Genomic DNA, 25,825 nt, shown 5'->3' with positions numbered 1-25,825 from the left:
AAGTTCACAAGTTTGATCCCCAGTGCCAAAAAAAAAAAAAGAAAGAAATATATAATGTGCCTAAATATAGACAACTGCTTTGTGCGCACTCAATAACAACAAAAGGACATGCTCGGATTAGCACTCTTACATCCTTAATGGGGGCACAGTCGGGAGCTACGAGCTCGAGCAAATGGAGCACATGATAAAACCCATAAAATAAATATAACACTGGTTCTGGGCATGGGAGCAAACGCCTATAGTCCCAGCACTCAGGAGGCTGAGGCAGGAGGGTCGCCACAAGCATGAGGCCAGCCTGGGCTACATGGTGAGTTCAAAGCCAGCTTTAACACTAAATAATTGATTTATGACATTGAAATAGCACAAATATTGAAACCAGTTCTTTAAGAAAAGAATTACAATCGCTTCTCAGCCTTTTGGCTAAGATCAAGTGTAGAAAAGAATTACAGGTAAAAAATATAAATTTATTTATGTATAATATAGAAAGAATATATAAAGAATATTATATATATAATTATAATTATAATATAATTTTTTCATTAAGAAAAGCTAAATTTGTATTAAATTATCATAAAGTCCTAAAATACTGAACATAGTGGTTAAATAACTCCAGAAAGTCCAATCTCTCCAGTGAGTAATGTTAAAACCATTGCACATGAGCCCAGGAGAATCCCTTCCATTAGTTTAGGACAGAGAGATTTTGTTTTGTTTTGTTTTTTTACAGAGTAAATCGGTGCTCAAATATATGTTTCCTCAAATATGTTCTTTCTACATTCTGAACAGCCCAAGTGTCATAAAGAACCTTCCCCCTTTCCATCAAGAAAATGCAACTTTTTTACTTTCTTCTCCTCCCCAATTGTGAATTTAAGGGCTCAACTGCTGCTTCTTTTACTGCCTCCTCAGCTGTGCGTTGTCCCCATTTCTTCCTGGGAATAGCGCCCTGTCTTCCCCACCTGGTGCGCTGTCTTCAGCCTTCTTGGCTGATGTGGAGGCCCAGGCCTGGCTCCGGAAAGCAGGGATGCGGTGTGGCTGGGCATCTGTCTCTAGCATTCACGTAACTGACCAGAAAAGATCCGACCTTGGCCTTCTTTTTCACTCTCAAGTTTGGCTGCTGATTTCTGAATTCTAATTGGCAAGGGAGATACTTCACATCAGGAAAATTTCCTTAGAAAGCCTCCCCTCCTTCTCAGCCCCCCATCATCCTCTCCTGCTCCTGTTCCCTGGGGAGAAGAGAGGTCCGGGTCTGCCCTGGACTGGGAGGCTGCAGCTGTGGTTCCTCTTACCTCTCTACTCCCTGCTCACTCCTTTTTGTCTTCCTCTAGCCCTCTTTGCTGCAGGACATTGGCGATTGCTGATGCCATAAGGCTATGTCGGAAAAAGTAAACCAAGCCCCCCCCCCCCGCAAAGTGAAGACGTGCTAGGGATCAATTTTAGGGCAGCAGAAAGCCTCAAATCCCCCACTCCATGCCTGGGACACATGCTCTCGGTGTGAATGAGGATGAACCCAGTAGTGCCCTTTCGGCATGGAAGGCCAGTCAGCTGAGAAAGTTGGAATAGAATGTTGCCACCTCAGCCAGCCATGAGCTCTGTCCCTGTCCCTGAGCAGCTGAGAAAGAACACAGGAAGTTCTGTTCAGTCTCCAGGTGGCCCATATTTATATATATATTCTCGAAGGAGGAATTTAATTTCTATGAATGGCACCAAAAGTAGAAGGTTATGGTGATGCTTGCTGATAGATTTGTTTACATATGTTCAACCTTTCTATACATTCAGTCTATCATAAGTAAAACAAAGAAAAAACAACAACATAAAGGTTGAAGAAAAAATGACAAAACGTAGCATTCTTGGAATGTAAAGAGACCTTATAAATCAGGGAAAGGGCCAGATGGTCAAGCTCCCACGGAGAAGTCGTGCCAGTCCCAGGACATGCGTCTCTTCGGACCTCTCAAATGCCAAGGCCCCCTGTGGGTTGAGGCTGAATCACAGTTACCAGGGGACAGTGTGCAGAATTTAGTGTGGAGAGAGAACCACAGAGAAGCTACACGCTTTCCTGTCAGGCAAAGTCATCTCGAGATAAGTTATTCTGTGAGCAACAGTAACAGCTGCAAGTTATCAGGCACGTGGCATCAACTTCGGTCTAATAGAATACTTTTCTAGGAGCCGGGGATGTAGCTCAGTGGCACCGTGCCTGCCTCGAAGGTGCAGGGTTCTGAGTTCGATCCCCAGCACCACCAAAAGAAAATAATACAGTACTTTTCCTTTAAAAAGTGTTCGTAATTTTTTATCACTGTGAAACATATATACTGTAAAATTTACCCCTTGAACCACTTTTAAATGTATAATTCAAGGCCATGGGCACAGCCATGGGTACATCCCTCTTCACAGTTTTTCATCTTGAAAAACTGAAACTTTGTATCCGTGCGACAGTCACTTGCTGTTCCCACCACCACCCAACGCCTGCGTTCTCTGGAAATCGCCATTCTGCCTTCGCCCCTGTGAATTTTGTTACTCTGGGAGCCTCATAAGTGAAATCATCTGTCCTTTTGTGACTGGCTTATTTCACTTAATGTCTTTAAGGTTCATCTAGGTTTTAGCATGTGTGTGTCACAATTTCTTTCTTTCTTTCTTTCTTTCTTTTTTTAGACATTGTTTTCCTATGTATCCCAGGCTGGCCTCTGATTTGTGGCATCCTGCTGCCTCAGCCTCATGAGTGCTGGGATTACAGGTGTGCATCACCACACTCAGCTTTCTTCCTTTTTAAAAGGTTAATAATATTTCTGGGTTTGTGTGTCTCAAAAACAAAAACGTTTGCCCCTTCATCCATCAGCAGACACTTGGGTTGCTTCCATGTTTTGGCTCTTGGGAATAACGTTGCTATGGAATGGTGTTGAAATATCTGTTCAAGTACCTGTTTTCAATTCTTTAGGGTCTACAGCCAGGAGTGGGGTTGCTAGAGCACATGGTGATTCTATTTTTAACTCTTTCACTCTTTCTTTTTTCAGTTCTAGAAATCAAACCCAAGGCTTCATGCATGCTTGGCAAGTGCTCTAGCATTGAGCTACATCCCCAGCCCTGATTTTAATTTTTTAAGGAACCTCTATGCCATTTCCTTAACATCTGTGCCATTTTACATTCCCACCAATGCACAAAAATTCCAGTTTCTCCATGTCCTTATCAACAGCTGTCATTTTCTGTGCTTTTGTTTGTTTGTTCACTCGTTTGTTGCTAGCAGCCATTCTAAGGGGCATGAGGACAAATTTTGATTAGTAGTTACTTTTATATATTGCTGTGAACAAGGAAGACAGATAGAGACAGAGAGACAGAGATACTGTTTGCAAAACACACTGAGATTCAGTAGTGAAAGCTAGGCATGCTCAGTGTTGCTCAACTGCTATAACCTGAGGCAGTGTTCTTTATCTAAGGGCAGCTAATAAAACGGCAAGCAAAGGTGTTAGGAAGAAGTGGGCTCTGTAGCGTTACTTCAAAATACCACATCTAAGGAGGCCATGCCCTTACCTTGTCTACGCAATCCTCCCGACTCTGTCCTGTAGCTGACAAGCCTTGCATACATTTTTGTTTCAGCTTTAATATTGCTTCAGTGTTCATTCCAAACATTCATTGATTGGACTTATACATTCTTCTCTGTGAAAATAAGATATTGAGCAACATGCTTTTAGTGAAGCCTTTGAAGTATTCGTTTACTTATTTCTTAATATGAGTCACAATGCAAAAAAACTCAGCTTTAGAAATATGTTCTATGGAAATAGGAGAGAAGGGGGAAAAAAATCTTGCATCATGCAGAAAAATCAAAGCCATTTGGATAAGTTTTACTTCCTGCTTCACCCCATTTCTTTCATTTTATACAAAACCAGAATAACTTCCTGTTACATTGCCAGATGGCCAAAGTGATTTCATGAGGACATCGCCCACATGAGCCTTAATGAAGTCTGAGCAGAGCGGCTCACATTTCTGGACCAAATAAGAACTCCTAAAATGCCTTCTGCTCGGGAACAGAAGCAAGCAAGATACAAAGCCTTTCATGCTTTTTGAAATGCCAAGTTCCTGACGGCTTCCGTGGTGCAGCCTTTCCTTCACCACTGCTTCCCACATAGGCACGGTGGCAGGACAGGGTCACCTGCTGGAGTCTTCAAGTCCTGAGGCCTGAAGCCTACCTCTGGGGGCCTGGGTTGATTTGTGGCCCTGGTGGCCTGAGTACCAGGAGTTTACAAAACTCGCGGAAGATTAGAATCCTCAGCCCTGGTTGAGAGGCATGAAACTTTATACATTTGATCAAATTCAGGTGCTATTTGATTTGTCATTTTTATCAATTCAATTGCTTGAACTCAGGATTGAACTCAGGACCTTGCACTTGTGAGGCAGACATAGTACCGCTGAGCTAAATCCCTGGCCCTGTAATTAGAATTCTAAATCAGACTTTGTATCAAGGTTCTAAGTACTTCAGTGACTATGTGGCCCAATTTTATTTTTTTATTTATTTTATTTATGTATTTATCTTGAGATGTGGTCTTGATATGTTGTCCATGCTAGTCTAGAACTCTTGAACTAATGGGATCTTCCTGCCTCAGCCTTCCCAGTGTGTGGACTACAGATGTACACCACTGCACCCAGCAGATAGCCCAATTTTGAATTGGTAATATGAGTTTCTCAGCCTAGGCAAGCCACCAACAAACTGGGGGTTTCTAACAAGTAGCAAGTTGTAGACTGGCTGATACACAGATTCAGCTGGCATGTGCTTTGAGGCTGGTGAATAGGAGCAGCCACATTTAAATTCAGTGTTGTAGAGCTCTACTTGGCATGGTTCCTTGGATAGCACCTTTTTCTTCCAGTTAAAAGTGGCTTCCAAGTGAAAAAGGAAAGTTGATGACAAGTTATGAAGATACACATCAAATGTGTTCCATTATAAAGCATTCCCGTGTTTATGTAACTCACGTCTTCACCCCTTTCCCCTGGGTCTGTCCTATTCTCCACCCCTTTCAGGAATCAGTCACCTTTCCATATGTATATGTGGGGAAAGAGAAATAGCAAATTAAGCTCAGGTTTGCTCTCAAATCATGCAGCCACATAGCAGTGACTATTCCTATCATAAAAGCAGCTACAGAATAGAAACAAATGGGGATGACGGTGTTCCAATAATAAAGGAACAATTATTTACAAAAATAGATGGTGAGCCATGGCTTCGTGCTTTCATGTTGAGCCTCTGCCCAATTTGAAGCTGATTGCTGCAGAAAACCTTGGAAGTACCAGCCTGTCTTGATTACAGTGTTGTACTGCTGTGCCAGTGAATCCTAATTGTCAACCTGATTGCAGTAAAAGACTTTGAAGAGGTGCTCTATACTAATCAGTGGGATTAATCCACTGATGTCCATAGCTGACTGTGCTCTTAGGAGGTGGGGGCCGGTTGGAGGACAAAGTTCACCGGGTCGTGTCTTTGCAGGGCCCATCTCTTGTTGGGGCTCTTCCCCTGTCCTCTGCTTCCCAGCCAGCGTGAAGTGAGCAGCTGTGCTCCCCAGGCCCTTCCACCCTGATGTTCCTGCTGTGGAGCCCACCGACCATGGACTTAACCCTGTCAAACCATAAGCCCAAAAACCCATTTCTTCCTTTAAATTGTGGGTGTCAGAGATTTTGTCTCAGAGATGGGAAAGCTGACTAATGCAACTGCCATTTCAGGCAGAGGTGTGATTTGGGGAAAGACAAAGGACCATTTATTTATTGCCCCATCCTTTGGTTCTCCACAATATCCCAACCTGAGGATGTACTGAAGGATTATGTCTAACTCAAGAGAATTATGTTGGTGGCAAATGAATTCTAAACAGGAGGCAAATTGTGGATATTCTCAAAAATCTAAGCCAAAAGGAAAATAAACACTTCTCACAAGATTCTCTACTGGCATAACCCATTTCTTAGCTTGTTTTCTTTGTCTCAAGTTTCGCCTTCCTACTTTTCTATGGAGAAAGGTCTTTCTCTGATTCTTTATACTACTGGAAAAATCTTTCCCTCCCACTGAGAGGACTTCCTCCCTTAAGCAGGGCAACCCGCAACACTCAACTCTTTCATTGTACCATGCTTTTCCCAAAACAGAGTTGCAGTGTGCATCCGTTTAACTTACTTAAATTCAACTCTGCAGCCCTCCTTTAAAAACAGAGAGGAGTAACAAATTGTATAGACCACATGGCACTGCCCACCTTCTCTGTCAAAAGCTTACAACCGAAAGTGAAAATGAAAAGGAAGACATGAATCTACCTGCCTTTCATCCGTAGCATTTCCCTGAGCGCCTTCTCTCTCTGTGCTAAGGGTAATTCTGCTAGCAGGTGTGTGCATTTTTCATATAGCATGGTCCCTAACATACGCCAACTACTTTACTGAGCAGTCAGTGGAAGAAACAACACCTATCACTGGAGGAAACGCTGGGCTTATTGGGCAATAACATATTCATCTCCACCTTCTAAAAGATTTTCGACCTCAGAGGCCTGTGTCTCCTGGCCCCCAGCCCGCGGCTCAGCCACCCCGGCTTCAGGCTGCCCGTGATCTGGGCTCCTCGGCTGGGAAAAGGGTGCGGGCTCACCTCGCCCGAGGCGCCGGAAGGGTTCGCCCTGGCCTCGGGGCCACCGCGCTAGCCTTCTACGGAGTCACGGACGCTGCCAGCCGGGGAGGCGCCCGGCGGGATGAGCCCAAGAACGACCAGGAGATGGAACTAGAAGCTTCACGTTCTACTTATGGAGATGAAAGTTTCCGGGAATGAAGTCCAGTTTCATTTCAGTATAGGATAGGTGGAAGTGGTGATCCCAAAGCCTTCTTATTAGAGATTTCGTGGACAGAAACACATCCCCAGACACCTCCAATTATATCTGTGAATAATTTTTTTAACAACACCATATCATCAGCTGTAAAGCAAAGTATATTAGCCAAGGTACAGGAAGCAGTGGACGTTAACCTTGGAACTGCTGTGACCTATATACATTGTTTGAGTTTGCCAAAGGCAATAAAGAGCAGTTCATGGAAAATCGCCATCCTATTAATTCTACGGCATCCATAAGCAGTCATCTCAGTTGGAACTCCTAGGATAGCCCCATCAAGTAAGAAAAAAGACGAAAAAGAACAACTTTCAAAGGCTCAGAAATGTAAGCTGGCAGGTGAAACATCACAAAGGAGAACTTCCTCGAGGCTGGAACAGGGTTGCTGTTGAAAAGCATGTAAGCAAAACTGGTTCTAAAGATGGTGGCCAGCCCTTGGAATTTGACATAAGGAAAGAGCATCCTCTAAAAAGTAAACTGGGTTCAACATCTTTCATTACTATTTTCTGGTACTGAGGTGGCTTTTTATAAAATACAGTCTTTGTATGTTTCTTACATAATAAATGTAAGCAGAAAGTTCATGAACAGATCTGGTTGAATTAAATTATTTTCGCAAATTTGCCTTTTTTAAAATGTGAAAATATTAGTTTAGTATACTTTATAAAACCTGTAGAACTTTGTAAATGAAAAATACAGGGGGCAACCAGTTAATTCATATGAACTTATTCTAGTGGATGTGATAATTTTTAAAGGAGTATGAAACCCTCTTCAAACTGTCAAAGCAGAATATTGAGTGTATAATTATTTTATATCATGTTTCATATTAATAGGCTTGTTATCCAAAATAAAGTCTTCATCTCTTCTTTTGCTTAATTACTGATGCAGAAATTACTTCAAAGAAATTTAAATACTGGTATTTGAACTTTATATCACACTCTTTGTAGTTACTTTTGATTTTTCAACAGTGAAGACCACTCGATTTGGGTCAAGACGTTTGATCATAAGAGCTTTCAATAATGTATATAATAGGAGAGTATGAAAACCAACCTGCCAATTACATTAGAAAGCATTTGCATAAAGCAAGCTATGGTGGTCCAAGCCTGTAATCCCAGCACCCTGGAAACTGAGGCAGGAGGATCGTAAGTTTGAGGCCAGCCTGGGCTACCTAGAGAGAATCTGTCTAAAAAAAGAGTGAGAAAAAAAATCATATAAGTACTATTTAAAACATTTCTCTTTCCTGCATATACCAGTATGGGAGTAAATGATGCCTTAATAATTTTTATATAGTTGGAGACAATGATTTTAATGAATTTTTATTTATCTGCTGTTGCGTTTGCAATTGTTGGGTAACTGAGGTCTTTAAGTGGGTTCAACATAAAACTACATTTCAAATATTGTTTTTGTAGTGTCTTTTCAAGTCCAATGCACTTATTCATCTCTGATCTTTTTAATACACATGGAAGTCTTTCAAATACTGAACTGTTATACATGCTTTTTAAAGTCATTAATAAAGACAATTATTGGTACAGTTTTACTAGGAAGGGTTATCAGTGTTTATGTGTGATTTAGTGACTTGGTGTAGCCCCTCCATTTTAAGAACACTTAGAACTTCTGCTGTATGTCTGGAAGGGTGGATTGTTAGTATGTCATTATGCCTGTGCAGTTTGTGCCTGAGGTTTTAAAGAATAATGAAATTTTAAAGAAGTTACCTTAGCGTAAGAGTAATTTGAAGTGTATCCATGGCTTTTACAAAGTAAAGTTTGGCTTCTGTTAAACTGTTTGAAATTGTAAGTACAATTACAGTGAAGAAGTTTAATCTCTTTTAAAAACTGAATCACGTTTTACTTCTTGAATTAGTATTAATATGCCAACTAGAATATGCTAACTTGTTTTCAGGGTTGTATATGTGTAGTTTTTGTTATGTTGATTTGTTCACTCCTTTTTGAGGAAAAAAATTTTTTTGTTTTGCTCTTAAGATTATGAAATTATTCAAGCTTACCACAATTGCTAGATTACAAAGAATAATTAATGCTAATTGAATTCCAATGAACTATTTTTACTGTTTTTATATGAAATGTACAAATTTCTGGGGGTGATGGTGGCCATGGTGCATCTTACTGCCTTGCGTAAAATGCTTGAACACTTTCACAGTATCACCGTCATCTGTTCAACACTCCCAGTATATTTTCTCAAAATCTCTTTACCTAAAATTGTGTGGAATGGCATAACTAATATGCAATAAAGTCTGAATTACAATAAAAAAATATTTTCAAGGGTAATTTTGATTGTGTGCAACTTTCTCTTCAGAAGCACTGACTTTAGATAAAAGGCCAGCAAACTTCTTCTGCAAAAGGCCAGAAAACAAATATTTTAGGCTTCAGGGGTTCTGCTACAATTACTCAACTCTACCACTGTAGCATGGAAGTAGCTATAGGCAATATGTAAACAGATGGGCACAGCTGTGAGCCAATAAAACTTTATTTATAAAAACAAACGATGGGCCAGATTTAGCCCTAGGTTCCCAATGCCTGCTTTAGGTAGTGTCTCACGTAAGAGCCCACTCAGGCTGGTCGTGATGGTGACACCTGTGATCCCAGCACTCTGGGAGCCTCAGGCAGGAGGATCACAAGTTTGAGCTTAATCTTGGCAACTCAATGATTTAGGGCGAACTTGTCTCAAAATTTAAAAAGGGCTGAGGATGCAGCTCGGTGCTGAGGCTCTGGGTTCAATCTCTGGTGGTAACAACAACAACACAAATACACTTAGAGGCCTCAGAAGAATCATACAGGTGAAATGCCTATCATCAAGAAATCAAATAATTTTAAAAAGCTGCCATGGCTGCAGGAGGAAAGGAACCCTTCTACACTGTTGGTGGGAGTATGAACTCACATACCGCCACTATGGAAATCAGTATGGAGATTCCTCAAAAAACTACAATTGCAAATTCCATTGGATCCAGGTATTCCCCTTCTGAAGGTCTTTCCAAAAAAGTTAAGGACATTATATTACAGTGACACATGCATCCCCTTGTTCAGTGCAGCACAACTCATAATAGCTAAATCTTGGAAGTGGCCTCTATGTTCGACAGGTGAGTGAATAAAGAAAATATGGTATTTATACACAGTGGAGTACTGCTCATCCATGAAGAATGGTAAATTTGAGTCCTCTGTAGGAAAATGAATGCACCTTGAGACCACAATATTAAGTGAAATAAATCAAACACATAAGCATGGCTTCTCTTATATGAGAAACCTAGAGAATAAATACTTTAAACAGGAAAATAAAAGGTAGATGACATGAAATAGGGAGATACATCCTTTTCAAATGGGAAAAGAGTCTAGAGATGGGAGGAGGAGAAGGGAAGAGAGAGTGAAGAGAATTAAAGTGTGCTATGTCCACACCCCAACTCTCTAAAGTGAGTGTAATAATTACTTACAGCAAGCATGTACTAAGAAACGTAAAAAGAAGCTCTCCCAGTTGAGCGCCCATGGACAGAGCTATCCGGGGTTGACTCGGCACTCCGTTCTGCTTCCTGTCTCAGAAATCATCTCTCAAAGTGAGGTAGAAGTCACGGTCCCTGCAGCTACCAGTCTTGGTGACCGTCTCTTTGGAAACAAGCTCAAATGCACCCTCCACACAGATATACCTGCTTAGCTCCCTCACACACATTCCCATTTTTCTCCCAACGCCAACGATCCTCAGAGACAATAGTGAGCATCTACACTAAAGGCAAGGAACAGTTTCCTAGAAGCAACAAGATCTGCACGCCGCCCCTGCTCCCAGTAGAAAGCACATTCTACGCATCACCCTGCAGAAGGACTTCAGCGCTTTTCTTCTCATATTCTTACTCCAGGTCTAATTCTTACTTTAGGGTGATGCATAATTAAGACCAGGGCGGGCCAGGGATTTAGCTCAGTGGTTCCATTGCCTGCCTTGCAAGCATAAGGACCTGAGTTTGATTCCCGGTCCCCCCCCCAAAAAAAAACGAATCAGAGGGCAGAAAATGAGGTCCCTTTTTAATACGTTTCAGAGAAATACAGCCTTCAACCCCTTGGCCAAAGGACAAACTTGTTGGGATTTAGAAATTACAGTGTTTGGGGGGACTGGTGTGTAACTCAATGGTAGAGTACTTGCCCTGCATGCATCAGGCCCTGAGTTTCATCCCCAGCACCCCTCAAAAATACAAATTACAGTCTTTCTTGACTATATACTAGGCTGTGCTCCTGTGATTGCCTTTGGAGGCAGAAGAGAAACTGTAGACAAATTTATTCTCCCATACTCATTCCCATTCACAGGAAGCCCCTAGAGATCATGGAAGGGTGTGAATATTATTCTTCCAGTAACATCTGTAAAGTTGGGCATTGGTTAAAGCCATTTGTAGATATATCTTGGGAATGCCAAGGGCATATAGTTTTGCTCCTACACAGAATAAGGAAGTTTCTTATCAGGAAAGCTTTCTTCATGAGGACAATGTGGGCTTTCACAAAGAGCATCACACAAGGAGAATACCCCAATTTTCTTGAAACAGTTTCTCCTACCCTCAGTGTTTCATCTTTTTGAAACTATGAAAAAAATATCTGCCCAGAATAGAGGATGCAGAAACAACCCCAGGTACATTCAGCCATCTGATCTTTGACAAAGGGGCCAAAGACATGCAGGAGGACAGATGGCCTCTTTCACAAGCAGTGCTGGGAAGACTGGTTATCCATGTCAGAAAATTGAACCTAGATTCATATCTCTTTCCGTGTACTAAAATAAAATAAAAATGGATCAAAGAGCTAGATATTAAAACAGAAGCACTGAATCTGATGGAAGATAAAAGAGGTAAAACTCTTGAAGACCTAGCATAGGCAAAAACTTTCTGAACAGACAAGAAATAAGTGCAAAAATCACTAAATGGAATCATATCAAATTATATTAAATTTATAATATAACATAGCCGGGTGTGGTGGCGCACACCTGTAATCCCAGCTCTTGGGAGGCTGAGGCAGGAAGATTGCCATGAGTCTGAGGCCAGCCTGACCTACATAGTGAGTTCAAGGACAGCCTGAAATACATAGTGAGACCCTGCCTCAAAAATACAAAAGTCAAATCAAATATATCATATCAAATTTTTTAAAAAGGAAACAATGAACAGAGTGAAGAAAAAAGACTTGCAAGCTACTTCTCATATAGAGGACGAATTATATGAAGAACTAAAAAAAAAAACTAACCCACCCAAATAAAAACCCAACCAAAACAAGGACAACTAAAAGAATAGAGACGTCTCAGAAGAAGTACAAATGGTCACTGAACACATGAAGAAATGTTCAACATCTCTGGCCATCAGAGAAGTGCAAATTGAAACAACACTGAGATTCTACCTCTCTCCAGAAAGAATGGCTGCTATCAAGAAATCAGATAATGACAAATGCTGCTGAGGATGTGGGGAAAAGGGACCCTTCTGCACCGTCCATAGGAATGTAAACCAGTACAACCACTATAGAAATTAGTATCCAGATTCCTCAAAAAACTAAAAATTCCTTTTGACCCAGCTATTCCCCTTGTAGGTATCTTCCTGAATGAGTTAAAGACATTACATTACAGTGATACATGCATAACCTTGTCTATACAGTAGCAGCACAATTTATATTACCTAAATCTTGGAAGCAGCCTATATGCCCATCAACAGATGACTAAATAAAGAAAAGGTGGTATTTATATACAGTAGAGTACTACTCTACCATAAAGAAGGGTAAACTCAAGTCATTTGTAGGTAAATGGGTGCACCTTGAGACCATAATAGTAAGTGAAGTAAATCAGACCCACAGCTTTACTATCTCATGGTTTCTCTTCCATGAGAAATCCAAAGTATAAATAATTTAAAGGGCAAAAAAGGGGGGGATCAAGAGAGCGGATGGAAGGGGGAGAAAACATAATGAAAATGTTTTACATACATGTACCAATTCCCCACAATGAATGTAATCATGACGTACTGCAAATGTGTACCAATGAAAATGAAAATGTTTTCAATTTCCATCCTGTTGACCTCAGACGTGAGCATGTGACCAGCTTTGGCCAATTAAATGTGAGTAGCAATATGAATCATTTCCAAGCAAAAGCTTTATAAATTAGCTTGTACTTTTTTCCTACCTCTCTTTACCCTGAAACAAGCACAAACTTAGAAAGAGACTCTTGCGTTAACTTGAGGTTTAAAGTTAAGATGATGTTCAGAAGGTGAGGCAGAGCTGATTCACAATCGATATGTAAAATGTGCAAGAAAGAAACCTTTGAGATTTGGGGGACTGTGTGTTACCAGAGCATATACCTAGCCTCTCCTGACTGATACAGGTATATTTACATAAAAATACGTATGGTTCTACATGTTATTTAAAACAGCTATAGGGTATTGCATTCTACAGGTCAACCATAGTTTAAAACTCTACGTCCCTTTTTGGCAATCTAAAATAATGATACCATTTTTGAAGACATTTGACAACTGTCTCTCTATCTGAACTCCTTGATTATAAATAGTGTGCCATGTGTTTCTCCTGGATGTTCTAGATGCCTTGTTTATCAGCTGTAATATGGGAACTTTTGCTCTCTCTTTCAATACTTGCAACTTTTACTTCCTGTGCTTGTCTCGAGCTGGTGGAATCGCTCACTGCATCGCCTTTTGAATGGCAGCTGCTTTGTCGGCCCATTCTGGCATCTTACCATCCCGTACTTGGCACCCGCCATGTTGGCAGCGCCCTTTGTTGACTAGTTTGAGCTCTTCCTGGTTGTTAAGATGAGTGGTTTCAGGGGAAACCTGGACATTTGGGCACTAAGTTAGTGACTCTCAATCTGATTTAAACCTTCTGTGTTGCTGGCTGTTCGCTGTCACCTGAGCAGGGGAAGCAGGATGCTGCCTCCTTACTTTGGGGCGGTTGCAGTGCAGAAGTCTAGGCTTCGGCCTCAGCCCCTGCTAACCACAGGGACTCCTGCTGCTGGGTAGGAGGGAGAGACCTGCCTCTCCGCCGCTGGGGCACACCCGTGTGCCTTGTTATCCCGTGAGTGCAGCTTCATCACTAACGGGCAGTAGCGAGAGCTCTGGATCTCCACCGACTTCCCCAGGTACTCCCTGCAGGTTTGGAAGAGCGCCTCTTTATTGCAAGCTAAGGGCGAGGTGCAGGCTGCTGAGAAGGCCCCCACTGACGTCGTGAGGAGTGGAGCAAAGGGCGGTGCTAAGAGCCTGACTCCCTACCCGCTCTTCGCTGGGACAGTGGCAGTGGCGCGAGGCCACTGTGCCTTCCGCGGGGCCCCACGCGAGTGCTCATTGTTTCAAGGCTTTTGCTCGGGCCGGACGGCTCCTTTCTTGGTCCTTGGTTGGAGACAGCGAGCTTCGGATCGGGCTGCCTGTGTCTGCACCAACGAAGTCCCAAGTTAGCTGGACAGAAGGCCCAGAGGGCTCCGGAGTCTGCGACTCCTGCCTGCCTCCTTCTCACCATCGCCACCCTTTCCTGTGTCTGCTGCGCATGTGATGTCCGGGGTTTTTGTTGTTGTGGAACTTAGTGAGAGGAATTGGAGAACCAAGCCCTAAAGGGGTTTTATTTGGAGCGAGTACCGAATGGTTCACCTGCGTCTATCTCGGTGTCTTAAAATGGAAAGAAATCCGACTACTGACCAGTATTTCCATACAAGCAATAAACCTCTGACGTGCACATTTAACATATTATTTGAAGCTGATACTAATATTTAGCTAAGACTTTTTAAATCAATATTCACAGGGGAAATTGTCTTCTGGTTTTCTTTTTCTACTATGTGGTTGTCATTTGGGCTTTTTGCAAAGTGGTTTTCGGAAACTTCTTTCTCCAGTGCCGTGGTTTATATCTAGATGCCCTCCCAGAGTCTCATGCTCTCACAGGTGCGCCTTTGGGGGGGGGGGGTGTGACTGGATCTTGGAAATGTGATGCTCATCAGTAGACTGGTCCACTGCGGAGTTTATAGCCAAACTGAGGGGTGAAGTCCATTTGGAGGAGGTGGGGTGTGGCCTGGAGGGTCTAGCTCCCGCCTCCTCCCTTGATTTCCCTTTCTGCACACCCCTGCATGCCTTGAGCTGCTTCCCCTCTGTCATGCAGCCCTGGGTTGGAGCCAGCCAACTATATGGACTGAAATCTGCACAAACTGGGAGGCAAAATAAACCTTTCCTCCTTTAAATTGTGGGAGTTAGGTATTGTGTCTCGGCAACAGGAAAGGGACTAAGACACCAGGCCCCAGAGTCATTTAAATTCATTCCTTAAAAATTAAAGATCAGGAGGAAAAATTCCTCTCAGGAAGTTTCTTGGTTATGGCTCTCTCTTAGAGGTAATCCTTCAAGAACTTTCTTAATTTTCTCCATTATTGTTGGCCTTTTAGGTATGTTTCATCTTGAGTCAACTTTTGGAATTTATATTATCCTGATTTTTGGATATACTGTAAGTCCCAGACTTACCACCGAGCTCTGTTCCAGGAGAACATTGTAAATCGGATTCATTGGTAAGTCCAACAGAATGAGTCTTATACACCTTTGACACAAATATACAATGTAAATCATTGAAAAAGAAAACAAAGGCCGGGGATTTAGCTCTGGCAACGCACCTGTCTCACAAGCACAAGGTCCTGAGTTCAATCCCCGATACTGCAAAAAAACAAAATAAAACAAAACACCTGAGATATCAAGGTCAGGTGGGAGCGGAAGCCCGCCTTGACCTCTGCCTCCTGTTGGTGCCAACTCTTCCATCCTGAGGGCTCCCCACCCTCCTCCTACAGGCCGCACTGTGTGTCACACAGAGTGCACAATCGTGACAGTGTCCAGCAGGCAGGTGAGCGGCTTCCACGATTTGTTCACATCCTCAGATGCTCCTAATGGAAGGTCTGCTGGTATCTGTGAAAGTTCGCAACTCGAATGTTCTTAAGTCAGGGACTTGCTGTGTGTTACATGTGAATAAAGCATATATAAAAGGAGCGAGATGCTGAGAGAGAAAAATCACAGCATTGCAGAAGTAACAACTGAATTAGACATAAGGAGAAGCAAGAAAAATAAAGTCTACCTTTCAGCCAGAAAAGAAGCTGAGGAAGAAAACAGAAATATCTATCAGAAAACAGTGAAATGGATGACAGATTATTTAAAAGCACATCAAATAAAAAGGAAAAGGAGAAGAGATTAAAAGAAATAAACTGGGCATGTTGACACATGCCTGTGATCCTAGTATTCAAGAGGCTGAGGCAGGAGAATCATGATGAGTTTGAGGCTACGTAGTGAGTTCAAGACCAGCCTGAATTGCGGAGCGAGACCCTGTCTCAGAAAAACCAAAATAAGTTTTTTAAAACTGAATAGACAGGAGATGAAAAATGTGGAAAACATAACAAAAGCTGATTCAGAGAAATTGAGGCCTCTGACAAAGAGTTTAGAAATAATGAAATAAAACAATCTTCAAAGATAAAACGTGGCAGATGCTCTGTCCCCCACCATATGTTCTCCTTTTATAGTAAGAGCATTTTGTCTGGGCACCTGATTAGCCAGCCTGGCTTTGCATCCCAGCCTTCTTTCTAACTAGGTGTGGCCGTATGACTAAATTGTAGGCCATGAAACGTGGACAGGAATGCCTGGGTAGCTCCTGAGCTTTTCCCTTAAAAGGATGAGGTTTGTGTCTTCTCAGACCTTCCCACTTCACTGGCAGATAAGGTTGCAGGGTTAGCAAATAAAAATAAAGCAGGCCCCGTTCAAATTGAATTTCAGGGAAATAAATTAATTTGTAGTGTGTCAACGCATAATTTTTCAGTATAAATCTCACACAATAACTGAAACATATTAAAAATGTGTTTCTCTAAAACTCAGTTTGAACTGGGAGTCCTAAATTTCATTTGGGAACCTTGTAGTAAGAATATCTGGCTGGGCATGGTGGTGCACACCTGTAGTCCCAGCACTCAGGAGGCTGAGACAGGAGGATCACCATGAGTTTGAGGCCAACCTGGGCTACATAGTGAGTTCAAGGCCAGACTGAACTGAATACCGAGAATTTATCTCAAAATAATAAACAAAACCCAAAAACAACCAAAACCTACCTTTCACCTAGAAATGAAGCTGAGAAACAGAACTATTGTAGTAGGACTGAACGGCCTACCTTTGGGCTGTTATCTGAAAAAGACAAAACATTTCATGTGGCCATTTCTTTTTGTTTGTTTTCGGTTTTATCAATTTTTGCTTTGTTTTCTTTGAGACAGGGTCTCACTCTGTAGCTCAGGCTGGCCTTGAATTCTCAGTCCTTCTGCTGGGATTACAGGTGTGTACCACCACACCTGGTGTCGCCACTTCTTTATATAAGTACTGTGATTTTTTTTTTTTTTTTTGGTACCTAGGGTTGAACTTGGGACCTTGCACTTGCGAGGCAGGCGGTAGAACCACTGAGCTAAATCCCCAGCCCAAGTACTATGATTTTTTGAAGGTATCTGGTACAGGTATCTGTAGTTGAAGGTACCTGGTACAACTGTGATTATTACTGTAATAATACAAAATGCAAATGTTACACATCTTCAGAGAAAAGTACTATCACAAAAGATAAAAACACTGCAACAAAACAGGATACAATAAAAATGAGATTATAAATCGAAAGGTGAGAAGAGAGGTGAGGAAAGTATTAACTGCTCTCATCACTGGATTATGGGAAAGATGTTCTAGTGTTATTTGTGCTGCCTTATACAATGGTTGAGTGAATAATTAGAAGTGGAGTGAAAAGACAAGTCACGGACTATCAGAAGGTGTACACAACTAGTATAACCCGCCGAAGACTTACATCCAGATTTACAAAGAGCCCCTGTAGGAAAGACAAATGGGCAATCCACAAAAGAAAAACTGCATCTAACCACTAAAACTAATAAAGATGCTTGGTGTCACTGGAATTACAATAATACAAATTAAAACCATGAGACCATTTAAAGGCCCTCAGACTGGCCAAAATAAATATTTGATAACATCAGGTGTTGATGAAAACAGACACTGCAGGTATCTAAAGCTCTTCTCCTGGGCTGGGGATTTAGCTCAGTGGCGCCGCGCCTGCCTTGCAAGTGCAAGGTCCTGAGTGTGATCCCCGGTACCAAAATATAAATAATAAATAAAGCTCTTCTCTCCTTGCTGGTGGGAAATAGAAATTTATAAAACCAGTAAATGGTGACGATTTTCTCAGACCCCCAACTTCTGGACTACCTGCAGAATCTGAGATGACTGTCATCTCCACCTCCGCATCCACTCGGGGTCTTAAATTCAAACTGCCCTCATCTGTGACATTAAGCAACAATTCTACTTGTCTAGGTGCTCAAAACCAAAATCCTGAGGTAGCCTTCACTCCCCTTCCTCTCATACCCCACAGCACTGCGCCTGTTAGCTGCCAGTTCTCACATCCCACAATGCATGTGCAGACTCTGTCACCTCCACAGACCTTATCTGCCACCTGGATTAAACTGACAGCCACTAGTTAGCCCTCTGGCTTCTGCCCTTGCTTTAGTGCCCACTCTCCCACACAGGAGCCAGGGGGATTCTTTCAGGATCTTAATCAGATCATGTCACTTCTTTGCTTACAACCCTGTAATGGCTTCCCATTTTATTCCGTTAAGAGCCAAAGTCCTTACATGGCCCCTACCAGTCCCCCTGTAGGGTATACCTGCTGCTGCTGTTCCTCAAGTACCCCCAGGCTCGCTTTCCCACTGTCACACACACCTGCAGCTCACCACTCTTTCCACCTGCTGCTCCCCAGCTAGCGTGCTCCACACATGTCCACCTAGGCCTCCCTCATCTCATCAGGCTTTGGCTCAGCCCTCACATTAAACAGGTCTCCCCTCACCACCCTACTTAAAACAGCATTGCACACACCCTCAGTACTCCCACCCCAACAGTTCTCTCCTCACCTGTGTTGGCTTCGTGTAGCTGTAACAAATACTGAGATAATCAACTTACAAGGAGGAAGTGCTTTATTTAGGCTCACAATTTTAGAAGATTCAGTCCATGGTCCCTTGGTCCTGTTGCTTTGGTCCTATGGGCACAGTATGTCATGGTGGGGAACATGTGGTAGAGGAGACTCCTCATGGTAACTTGGAAGGGAAAAAGAGACTGGAAGGGGTTAAGGGTCCCAGGACCTTCTTCTAGGGTACACCCCAACTTTCTCCTACCAGGTGTCACCTCCAAAGTCCCAACACTTCCCAGAAGTGCCACAGCCTGACAACCAAACCTTTGGCATGTGGACCTATGGGTAACTTTGAAGATCCAAGCCATCACCCATCCCCATACTTTAATTTTCAAAGCACTTACTGCTACTTGGTGTTTTATGTTTATTTTTATTGCTTATTTTCCCAGCCTAGAAAATAAACTTAAGAAAAACAGGAAATAACTCCCTTTCATTTATTGTTATATCCCCAGTGCCTGGAATAGATCCTAACATACACTGGACACATAATAAAGCATGTGTTGAAAAGTGAATGAGGAACCACTTTGGAAAGCACATCTTTAAATATAGGAGCCAGAAGAGCTGAAGATTCCCATACCTTACTATTAAAATATTCCATGTCTCGGTGTCCATTCAGAAAAATGATTCCTTCAATATGCAAGCAAATGTGTATAAAGTATCTCCTAGAAAAGTAGAAGTAACCTGTACTTCTGAGGGTAAATGGATAAAATGGGCTCTACTTAGGCAACGCAAGTTTATTTGGCAGTTAACATGAATGAATACATCAACATATATCAAAATAATGATGCTGAGTGAAAAAGCAAATGTCAATGTGAGCAGCATGATGATACATATAGAAATCTATGTATTCATATACATATGCACCATATTTTTATGAATACTACATATGGATTAAATGTATAAAATCATGGAATGATACAGATCAACTTCAGGAGGAAGGAAAGGAAGAAAAATGGGGTGAGGTTGCAGCTATAATGTTTTAGGTATTTAAAATTAAGAGTAAGTTATGAAGCATTACATATTTTGCAATTTGTATGTAATATATTTTTATAATACATTTTATTTATAATATACTATACACTATAATCTCTTTATTTCCATAACACATACTAAGACCAGAAACTATTAATAATATTTGCCTTTGGAGCATGGAATTGACAAAGGGGGAGAGAAGGCAAGAAGTACCAGGATAAGCATTTGGAGGTTTTTAAAAAATTGTTTATGAGAAAGCATTACTTTTATTTTAAAATGGCAAGTTTAAAATGCTTTCCTTCAGGCCTTGTTTTGTCAGGGAAAGCAAATAGAAAAATAAAAGCATTGAAGACATAAGTAACATCATTAACAAGCTTGAAATAATGGGCTATTGAAGTCTTCCTCCAAAAATAAGACCCCCTTCTATCCAGGCTTCCATGAAAGATTTGCAAGAATGGACAGTTTATCAAGCCATATAAAAGGGTTCCATACATCCAAAAAAGTAGAAATTGCATAAAATATTTTACCACGCACAGCTAGAAATAGTTGATAAAAGTAGAAGCAAAGCCTTCGACCCTTTGGAAATGTTCATATCCTCTCCCAAACAACTCTTGCATGACATAGGTGATTAAACCCCAAATGTCAGAAATTTAACAAGAGAAAGAGAAGGGTAATTATCCAAGCCTGAGGGGCTCCTCCTTCTGGCTGGGCCCTTGTCTCCCATTCACCCTCTGTTCACCCTCTGTGCACCCCATGCGCTGGGTCCCACGGGAGCTGGTACAGGGCCTTAGGCCTGCAGCTAAATGCACAGCCAGAATGTTGGCCTTCTTGGGTCAGCCTGCGAACTGGCCCCCGCAGGACGCACACACTGTGGTCTTGTGCTGCCCGTGCTTAGCACAAGTAGCCCCATCTATGGCCCTGGAGTTTTCATCCTTGGGCTTTCTCCTCCGCGCCCCTCTTTCCATGTCCTCTGTCCAGGGCGATGCAGGCAGGACACCCGTGTGAGCTCGGTGGTGACCGAAAGCTTTATAGAGCGCCCGTGGAGACTGGAGACCGGAATGCTGGGACCCTCTGCGGACAGACGGAGATGGGAAGCGCACTTGCCTTGTGCGCGAAGGCCCTGGAGCGCCCGAAGGGTGAGTTGTCCTGTTCCCCGCTGGAGTTCCCAGTAAGTCAAGAATAGGTATTCAGAAAACTCTCCGGTGAGTATCTGGCAGATTTTAGTAGTCTGAGATTTCTTCCGATTTCTGCCCCTGGGACGAAAGGTTCCGTTACAGCTACTATGATGAATCTGGGGAGATTGGAGATTCACTGAACATCTAGATAAAAGTACAGGTTCAAGCACCCAATGATAAATGCAAACGTATTGTATGCCTAAAATGTACCAATAAAAGAACTTAAGAATTAAAAAAAAATCATGAGTAAAATTGTAGAGTAAATAGCAAGCAGGAAAGATTTATAACGAATGTGAAATAAGGGATTAATATCCTTATAATGTCAAAGAACATAATTAAAAGAAATAAAAATGCCTAATTAAAAAAAATGGGTCTGAGTACCACAGAACGATTGGATCCTGCGTCCTTTAGCAATTTCTTGAAGAAATACCGTAACACTGTATGTGGAAGACGTCCACTGAGGCGCGGTCAAGCGCTACCACAGAGCTCCAGACAATGGGACGGGATGAGCTTTGCCTAGCGTTGTCCCCAGTCCAGCCAATGCAGGGAGTGGCGAGACAGGCAAGGCGGGCAGCCAGCGCACTCCACTCGGGCCCAGGGAAGCTCGGAATCCGCCGGGCCTCCCCTCCTGCTGGTGCTCTGTCCAGGTCCCAGCCTGGCCTTTACCAAGGTGCTGCTTCTGGTTGGGGCAGATCTGAAACCTCAAACTGGTAGCATTGATTTCTTTCCTTTTCTGCAGGTGTAGTCCTTCATTTCAACTCATTGAAAACCGCTTTCAAGTTTGGGTTACTGGAAGGAAGGCTGGCGTCAAAAATATTTTGAGTAAAAAAGAAGACAATTGTAGAGGCCCGGTTGTGGCAGACAGTTTTTGAAAGTAATTTGTAAAGCGTTTAGCGTATCCTGAATTCACCTCTTTGCAGACTTCTACACATACAGTCCACATTCAGAATAGTTTTACAAAATGCACACAAATAAATAAACAAAAAAAGGTGGAAGTTTTTAATAAAGAAATTACATTCATAAATGATCGGTACTGTATTAGAATATAATAAACCTCCAGTTATAGACAAAAAAGCCTAAGGAATATGACCAAAGCTGTATTCAAAGAAAATGCATAGCCTTATATGTACTTTTCCATTACCAAGAAAGCAAATCATCTTTTTTAAGTCAAGAAATTAGAAAAGTCAAACTGATGGAAAGCAGAATGGAGGAATTAGTGAAACTAAAGCATTGAATCAAATAACTGGAAGTCAAAGGCAGTGAAAAGTACAAATAAGCCTTTTGTGGTAAAAGCAATAGCATAGGTAAATCATTCCAATATTTCATAAGAAAACATCAATATGTGAAAATAAGAAAATAAAATAATAACAAGTATGAAGAGGAAAGAAAAGAAGTGAGTGCTTGATAATGAACTGGCCTTCCGTATCTGTGGGCGCCTCACCCCCAGTGTCAGCCCAGTATCAGCTTTGCCTGAAAGGGACCATGTAATCAGGCCTGTGGTGGTTACATCCGTACTGAACACACATGGATGTTCTCTTCTTGTCGCTATTCCCTGAACAATTCAGTATAGCTATTAACATGCACTTCATTAGTTATTATAAGTCATCTGGAGGTGATTTAAAATATAATAGAGAATTGTATAGGCCATAGGCAAATACTACACCATTTTATATAAAAGACTTGAGCACCGGTGGATTTTTGGGATCCACGGGAGGAAGAAGGTCGAATCCCTCCACAAGGAGTACGGGATGGCTGTACATGCTAATGGTGTCCTGTGCTATTTACACGCTGGCCATGGTGGTGCATGCTGTAATCCCAACACTCTGGGAGGCTGAGGCAGTAGGATCAAAAGTTCAAGCCCAAGGGCCAGGGATTTAGCTCAGTGGTTCCGCCGCCTGCCTCGAAAGTGCAAGGACCCAAGTTCAATCCCTGGTACCAAAAAAAAAAAAAGCTGGGATTATGAGTGTGTGCCACTATACCTGGCTCTTTCCATTCGTTTTTTTGATCAAGATTTTGTTAACTAGACTTTCTATTTAAAGATTTAGAAAAAAAAAAAAAAGCAGGTCTTGGTGGTGCACCCCTGTAATCCCAGCACTTGGGAGGCTGAGGCAGGAGGATCACTGTGAGTTTGAGACCAGCCTCGGCTACATAGTGAGTCCAAGGCCAGCCTGAACTGCACAGTGAAACCCTGTCTGAAAAAACCGGGGCTGAGGGTCAGGGGGAGACACTAGAATGGGTGAATTATCTTTGAGTGATTCAGGCTCCCTGTGAGCTTCAATCAGTGAGATGCTGGAGGTGAAAGAGGAAGACACCAAGCGCATGGATTCATAAACTGTGGTAGTGAGCTTGGGCCCTTGCAGAATGTTTATAATTTTTTTCATGTTGAGGGGGTTTGTTCATCTGTTTGTTTTGGTAAGCAAGGTCTTCACCCTGAGCTATATCCACAGCCCTTTTGTGTTTTTACTTCGAGACAGGGTCTTGTTAAATCACTACATTGTCCCTCCTGGGCTCAGACTTGTGATTCTTTTACCTCAGCTGCCCAGAGGACTGGAACTAGAGGGGTATGTGCCCCTTACCTGGTTTATGTCACAATTTTTAAAAATTAGGGGAAAAGTTATACAAACCTGCAGCTATTCTTCTTAAGTCCAGATGTGATTTGCTACATGGCATCCAGCAGTCTTTTCCTATCTGAATAACCCTTGGTTAGTTGACTTTTGGATTAGTAAAGAATGCAGGCAATCATAGGAAGAGGGGAATGTGATCTACGTGCTAGGGAATATTGAGACACTCAATTTTACTGACTCAAGGATGGAGAAGTCTGGAGATGTCTTTCCTATTTCTGCCTAACGAACACAAAAGGGAAGGCTGGGTTGTTTTTGTTTTTTAAAAAATCGTAATGAAAAAGATTTGAGTACTCTGGATTAGGCTTCTAATATTAAAAATCTACTGCTAGCATTGTTTCCTAATGAGAACGGTTGGAATTCAGCATTCCATTCCAAGATGACAAAAACATACTTCCATTCTCCAGTTGTAATATGTGTTTCTTACCCAGACTGCACAGTATTTTCATAGGATGTTCCAGTTCATATTTAGCTAGGCGAGTGGAAACATTTTAAAAATTGGTCTCATTTTTAACAAAAATTAGAATATTTATAAATGAAAGTCACGATTCTCAAGATAAAATAAAAAATTGTACGTGAGTGCTTTAGTCTTATTTTTTCGCTAAATTATAGAAATAAGCTCTGTAGTGATGAATATAACCATTATACCAATAGATTTTTAATTATGGAGATTCTGGTGCTAAGAATAATTTGAATCCAAAAGAAACTATTGGATACATGATTATGGATAAACTATGGGCGAAAACTTTATAATTACTGCCAAAATGCAAGTTTAAAATGTAGTATTAATTTTAAGGATAGTGTCATGGCCAAAACACCAGCTCAGTCACCAGATATTAGGCAAGGAGATGAAACACGGCATTTCTGCAGACTGAGGAGCATCCCCAGTGTTTTCTTCATGGACACTTCTTACAACTTATACTTCCTGTCCAAGCATATTCACTTATTCTCCTGTAACCAGGGTAAGTATTGGTCAGCCAGGAATTTCTTGAGCTATAAATCCATATCAGTAATAGTGACAGAGGAGGAGCTGATGCAGCAGTGCATGCCTGTAATCCTAGCTACCTGGGAGACAGAGGCAGGAGGGTGGAGTTTGATGTCAGCCTATGCAACCTGAGACCCTATTTCAAAATAAAAAAGGCTGGGGATGTCGCTCAGTGGTACAGTGCTTGAGCAGTATGTTTGAAGCTGTGGGTTCTATCCTCAATACCACACACACACACACACACACACACATACACACACTCAAAATGGCACTGGGGCTGGCATGTAGCTCAGTGGTGCAACACTTGCCTAATGTATGTAAGACCCTGGGTTCAATCCCCAGCCTGGCAAATAATAAATAATTGTAGTGACCCAATTATCACTTATTTCTCAAATAATTTGATTTCTATGTGTACAAGCTGTGGTAGGTATTATGGGGATCTGAAAAGAAGTAAAAGCCCCAGAAATCTGCCTTAGAGAAATTTATACTCAAAATAAAAAAGGAGATAATATTCAGTTAAGTAATAAGATTGTTTATGATCAAGTACCAATAAATATACAGTACCAATAAATAAACAAATCAAACCAAAAATAAATACTATCATTCTAGTCCAGAGGTAAAAAAGATCATAAGATGCTAAGGGCAAAGAAATTATTTAAAAATATTTATTGTGTGTGGCATTTTTGAGGCACTGTATATAATAAATAAAGGTATAATCTTTTGAATAGACATAGTAAATCATATATTTAGCAAATGCAGATATTAGATTAATAAATCATTTACATTCTTTGCTCAAAAGAGGTAGAAAGGGAAGAAGAATCTTGGAACTCGTTTATCATGGGGACTCACTCTCACCTCCAGTACAGCAGTGAAATACCTGGCAAGTGCAGTAGGATTTCTGGAGCTATTCAGTTCAACATGAAAATGCTTTTAATAAAATATTAGTAGGTAATGCATCGTTTTTGGAATTTAAGGATAAAAAGTAAAGTCCGTCATGTTTTCCTAAAGCCAAAAAAACATGCTCGCTCCTCTAGTGGCCATTGGTCTTAAATACCTCAGTTTTACAAATGCTTCATCCCAAATTACAAATTTCACTTGTGGAATTCACTGGCAAACACTTGTGCTTCTTAAAATCGCCAGCTTCTATATTCAGAGTAGAACCTTCCATAGAGTATCACAGAATGACCTCAGACCAGAGTCTGGGACACTGTGATTCTATTTCTGACTGACATTTTTTTTCTTGGTGATGGGTCTCCAAAACAGTGTTATTATATCATTAACAAAGCCAAAACTTATGTCTTGA

The 25,825-nt window shown here is 41.6% G+C and overlaps 2 pseudogenes; both read left to right on the top strand.

The window, feature by feature from the left end:
* Window positions 1-222: 222 nt before the first annotated feature.
* On the top strand, window positions 223-14,220 carry LOC101702968 (RWD domain-containing protein 4 pseudogene; annotated as a pseudogene).
* Window positions 401-481, top strand: LOC147829090 (U2 spliceosomal RNA; annotated as a pseudogene).
* Window positions 14,221-25,825: the final 11,605 nt, after the last annotated feature.

The sequence above is a fragment of the Heterocephalus glaber genome, unplaced genomic scaffold, assembly GCF_053883595.1.
Source record: "Heterocephalus glaber isolate CG9 unplaced genomic scaffold, H.glaber_assembly_v1.0 deba00000768, whole genome shotgun sequence".
Lineage (NCBI taxonomy): Eukaryota > Metazoa > Chordata > Mammalia > Rodentia > Bathyergidae > Heterocephalus > Heterocephalus glaber.
The sequence above is the reverse complement of the archived record's forward strand: the minus strand, read 5'-3'. Positions and strand labels throughout refer to the sequence as shown.